The sequence below is a fragment of the Bidens hawaiensis genome, unplaced genomic scaffold (genome assembly GCF_021521415.1).
Source record: "Bidens hawaiensis isolate Kalapana, Puna unplaced genomic scaffold, B.hawaiensis_p1.1 tig00002438_1, whole genome shotgun sequence".
In the NCBI taxonomy this organism is placed as follows: domain Eukaryota; kingdom Viridiplantae; phylum Streptophyta; class Magnoliopsida; order Asterales; family Asteraceae; genus Bidens; species Bidens hawaiensis.
Window position 1 is genome coordinate 974591 of NW_027491134.1, and position 6000 is coordinate 980590.

A 6000-nucleotide genomic window follows, 5' to 3' on the forward strand; every position below is an offset into this window, starting at 1 on the left:
ATGAGAAAACAACACCAGAAGTTCTTACCATGCTAAGGAAAATTAGAGACGAGATTCAAGGGGAAATTGATTTCAACAAAAAGCAAAAGACAATTGAGTCATTTTTCAAGAAACCTTCATAAATCATTCATGTAATATGCTATATATAAGGAATTATTAATTTATATTTTATATGGGGTCTAAAGAAATTATCAAAAATGTATTATCTTATAATTTTAGCGAATTATTAATTTAGCACCCTATCCCCGAGTCGGGACATGCAAAAAATATTATCTTAGAGAGTTTATTAAATAATAGAGTATTAATTTATCGAGTTTCTACTGTATCTGCACAACAATTTGTACAGACTACCTATATTGAAAGAAATCACCCTGCAGAGAGTATAATAGGAGACTTGCACGAAAGAGTGACAAGAAGTTCTTCTGAAAAGGCAAACATCTGCATGTATGCTTGCTATCTATCACAAGTTGAGCCAAAGAACATCAATCAAGCATTGAAGGACAACAGCTGGGTAGAAGCTATGCAGGAAGAGTTGGCACAATTCAGAGACTTACATGTATGGGACTTAGTTGACAAGCCCAGAGGCAAGTATGCTATTGGAACAAAATGGGTGTTCAGAAACAAGAAAGATGAAAGGGGATAGTGATCAAGAACAAAGAAAGATTGGTGGCTCTAGGATGCTTACAAGAAGAAGGAGTGGACTTTGAAGAAGTGTTTGCTCTATTTGCAAGACTAGAGGCTAATAGGATCTTTCTGGCATATGCAGCATCAATGAACATTAAAGTCTATCAACTTGATGTAAAATATGCATTCTTAAATGGAAAGATAGATGAAGAAGTTTATGTCACTCAACCTCCAGGATTTGAAGATCCAGTTCATCCCAACATGGTTTACAAACTCAAAAAAGCATTGTATGGACTGCATCAATCACCCAGAGCATGGTATGATGAGTTATCAAACCATTTGTTGGAAAATGGTTTCTGCAGAAGAGCTATTGACAAGACCCTGTTCTACAAAATATGGAACAAGGATTTGCTGCTGTTGCAAGTGTATGTGGATGACATTATCTTTGGCTCTACAAATGAACAAATGTGCAAGGAGTTTGAGCAAGTAATGAAATCCAAGTACAAGATGAGCTCAATGGGGGAAATGAATTTCTTCCTTGGACTTCAAGTGCAACAGAAAGCTAATGGAATTTTTATTAACCAATCAAAGTATGTACAAGAAATTCTTAACAAGTTCAAGTGCCAAGACTTCAAGAAAATGTCTACACCAATGGACACACATGAGAAAATGGTACCTGATGAGAAGGGGGAGCCGGTGGACCAGCATGAATATAGGGCCAAGATAGGATCATTGATGTATCTTACAACATCTAGGCCATATATTATGTTTGCTGTGTGTGTCTATGCTAGAATCCAAGCTAACCCCAAAGTCTCAAATATGCTAGAAGTCAAGAGGATCTTCAGATATCTCAAAGGAAAACCAGATTTGGGGATTTGGTATCCAAAGAACCCTTCTTTTGATTTGATGGCCTACACAGATAGTGACTATGATGGTTGCAACACGAGTAGAACATCAACTTCTGGAGGATGCCAGTTCTTAGGGAACAGGTTGGTGTCATGGCAATGCAAGAAGCAGACAACGGTTTCCATCTCAACTGCAGGGGCTGAATACATTGCTGCATCCGCTTGCTGTGCCCAGGTTCTATGGATTCAGAATCAACTGCTGGATTATGGTCTTAATTTCTTACTTACTCCTATCTTAATTGATAATACTGTTGCTATGTTCATTGTTAAGAATCCAGTCCAACATTCTAAGACTAAGCACATTGAAATTAGACATCATTTCATTAGGGATTGTCAAGAAAAGGTTTAATAGAGATGAAAAGGGTAGATACATCTGATAATTTGGCTGATTTATTCACCAAACCTTTAGATAAAACCAGGTTTCATTTTCTGCTAAAATGCCTAGGAATGATAAATGCCGATGAAGTTTGATTTAGGATGTGTGCTTAAGTGACGTTCTTACTGATTATTTGTTACTCGTTTGAATGTTTGCATGATGATTTGCTAGGATTGACTGATTATTCTAATCGCATGAATCATGTATGTGACTGTCCTTGTGTGTAAATCCTGCTTAAAACTGTTAATTATAGCTTTTGGTACCTTGATCTATGCTTGCATGATGTATTATGTGATTCTAAGTACCTCAAGCATGAATCTGTGCTTGATACTTTGTTTGTTGCTCTTCGAGCACAAACAATGCTTCATGAAGACTGGTCTTAAGTATTTCGAGCACAGATAACATGTCTTAGCTGCTCGAGTATAGAAACTTGCTTTGAAAGATTAGTTAAGTCCTTCGAGCATGATTCTGTGTTTGATGAAGTGTTTGTTGCTTTTCGAGCACAAACAGTCATCCTTGAGAAATTTCAAGTACTACGAGCATGACTTTGTGTTAAATGGTATGTTTAATGCTCCTCGAGCAAAAACAAACCATACTTGAAATCTATTAAGTAAATCGAGCACAACCGATCTGTTGATTATTGGTCGAGCGTGGACATGTGGACTGGAAAAATTTCCAAGTACTCCAAGCACAAGTCTACTACTCAAGCACCAAATTCAAGTCTTTCGATTACAAGCACTGAAATGATAGACTAAGGTTGCTCGACAGACTTCTGAGCATGCTCGATGAATTTCTGAGCATGCTCGACAGACTTATGTTGTTATCTGAATGATTTAAGTGATCTGAATGAATGTGTTTCAAATTACTGAAGTGTATATGCTTGTTAAATGTGCTTAACTGACAATACTGCTCTCAAAATCAATGTGTTTCAATTGAACTTTCAAAAGGAAATGGTTTTGAAACTGGTAAATGTTTGACTAAGTCACACAGTTTTTGGTGAAATTTCATAAGAGAAATGATAACATTATCCAAGTTCTAGGCTTCAAAGAAGCTAAAGACTGTTTTCTGTGGAGATTGAATCTAACATAAAATTGGGAAATGATAGTACATTGTCTGATCTCCTAACCCATGGATTAGAAGCTTAAAAGGTTTCTGTTCAGTAAACTGACAATTCGTGTGATATCTTCTCATGAGTGTAGTGGCTGAAGTGATCCAAATATAATAATAGTGCCAAGTTTGATGTGGTGATTCATCTGAAGACCAAGGTATGTCTCCTTACACATCTCTTCGTATGATAGGCAGAAAGGTGATTAACCAATCATACATGAGCCCGTTGCCGTCTTGGTCTACCAAAATAATTTATAAAATATATGAGCAGCTAAAGAGCTATAAGTTGAAAAATCTATCAAAAGTCAAAAGAGAAGCAAAAAGAAGAAGTGTTGAAAAAGAAATCAGAAAAATGCTTCAAAATATATTATATGTTATAAATAAAATATCATGACTCTGAGGGGCACTTTGGGAACTACAGGAGTGGGGCATTCAAATAAGTCCTAAACACTCTGAATGTAAGGCATGTAAGTCTGTATGGCATGTAAGTCAAACGTTCAACCTTGAAGTCTGATATATATCTATATATATAAATATAAATAATTCTGCTCAAATAAATAATTATTTTGACCAAGGCATCAGGGGGTTGAAGTCAAATTGGGGTGATTGGAGAAAGCTGAATAAGCATTGAGAAGAGATAAGGGACAACCTGAAATCCAAAGTGTAACCATTCTAACCCAAGCAATTAAATTGAAACTTAAGCATATCACGAAAGTCATAAGAATCATGTTAAGTGCTTACACATAGTGTCAACCTGACTTAAGTCATAATACTGCTGAAAATGAAATGGTGTGACAGTTATTAGATAATCTGATCCCATGTTGAGATCTTTCCAGAAGGATTGAAATGAATTTTTAACTGGATTTTGATCTCTTATTTCACCTTCAACAAAATGTTAAGGTCAGCTCATCATTTTGAAATAATCAACTTTAATTCGAGTAAAGAAACTTTACTTGCTGAAGTGATAACATTGTGTTGAGTATACTATGTGACTTGTATGAATTATCAATGTATTTCGAGCATGTGTATTACTTTCGAGCATCATGATGATCTGAAGATTACTATTAAGTGTTTCGAGCATGCTTCTTACCTTTGAGCACCAGTCATAATGTGAAAATTGATGTTATGTGTTTCGAGCATGAGTGCATGACTTAGCAAGATTGTGAAAGTACTAAGTGATTCGAGCATGGCTGTGTGCTAGATACTTAAGGATGAAATTCGAGCTTAGGAACTAACTTGATCAATTTGTTAAGGAGTTCGAGCAAACTTGTATGTTAGACTCTTAGGTTGTGTGTTCGAGTACAGGCATAGGAAGGATTAAATCTGCCAAGGCTTTCGAGCATAAGGGTACATCGAGCACATTGAGCTGCAGAAATCTAAGTGAGTCGAGCAAGGTTTACAACACTGCTAAGAGTGCATCTCGAGCATAGGTTATTGTCAAGATAGATTTCTAAGTGTCTCGAGCATGATGCATAGTGGAGTAGGGTTAATTTCCAAGTGTCTCACACATGTAGATTTTGGGTAAAGTCTATAAAGTACATTCAAGCGTACTACCCCTCGAGTATGACTCAATACTCGAGCAATTACTTTTATAACATTTGGCTAAGGCATCAAGCACAAATCTATTCGAGCATGTTGTCTCGAGTAAACCGTTGCTTAAGGACATTATATTCCAAGTACGTCGAGCATGAATCGTACTATGTACTCGAGTACAGGGGGAGCCAGCTGTTTTTTCGGCTGTATGCTCGAGCAAGGGAGGTAAATTAAATTTGAAATTAAATGACAACTGTCGTGCACTAGACGACAAAAGGAGGTACTGTACCACCCAAATGTTAGGTATAAAAGGGGACTTAGAAACCTTTTCACACATTTACATTTCTTCTTCTTTCTCTTAAACCTAGACGCAAAACCCTCTTGCTCATGCTTTCCCTGCTTGCTCGCATACTCTTACTTGCTCGATTATTCATCAAACTTAGCCATTAGCTCTGTTTCGATCTCGGTAAGACATCGTTGTTCGATTAACGTCTCATCGACTTCGAAACTAGGGTTTCTAATTGGACTACTGACCAACTGTTTAATTATTTTTGCAGGTACGCATATTATTACGGAACAGGTTATTGAAGAAACCAATTATCATTTAACTATCCTCAATATTGGGTTTGCAACTTCGTGTACTGACATATTTTCTCATTTTGCAGACTGATGGGCCCTAAAATTTGAGAAGAGGCAGAATATGTGCGCTCAGTTGGAACTCGACGATGATAACCACTAATTGGAGCACATGATTAACTTTCTGAGGAACTCTAATTTGAGAGTAGCCCTTACTGAAAGCCCCACAATTTACAGGAACCATATCGCAGATTTTGTCACACCCTCAAAATCCACTAACGGAGTTTTACCGTCAGAGGGTGTGAACTAACAGGATCGGAATCATCAGTTATAATCAAACCATAAAAACGATTAAATTAAAATAAGTGCGGAAGCGTAAAACCATAGAACAATGTTACGTCACGCAGGACGATTTAAAAACCAAGGATAACAGTTAAAAACAAGTTTGCATAGTTAAAAGTTTATCACACAATGCATGTTCCTAAACCGCGCGCCCGCCTCGGCTACCTGAGAATAACATACTAAAAGTGTCAACACAAGGTTGGTGAGTTCACAAGTTATATAAAATAAATCGTTTAGCGTTTGCATTCAGCGTTTTACGTTAAGCGTTTTGCGTAACCTCGTTACGGCGTTTTGCGTTAAGCGTTTTGCGTAACCACGTTACGGCGTTTTGCGTTACCAGATAGTGTTATGTCAAATTATATATCGATAGGTAGCTAATCTATACAACAAGTATTACTAAGTGTTCGACACTGAAGCTGACTCGTTTAGTAAGTGCCTTGTCACCAGGTCCTCCAGACCATGGTACGTGTTAGCCAAAATTACACCCGCTCGACCTCCAGTCGAGTTTAGCGTTGGGTGAGGTTTGTCAAACCCAGT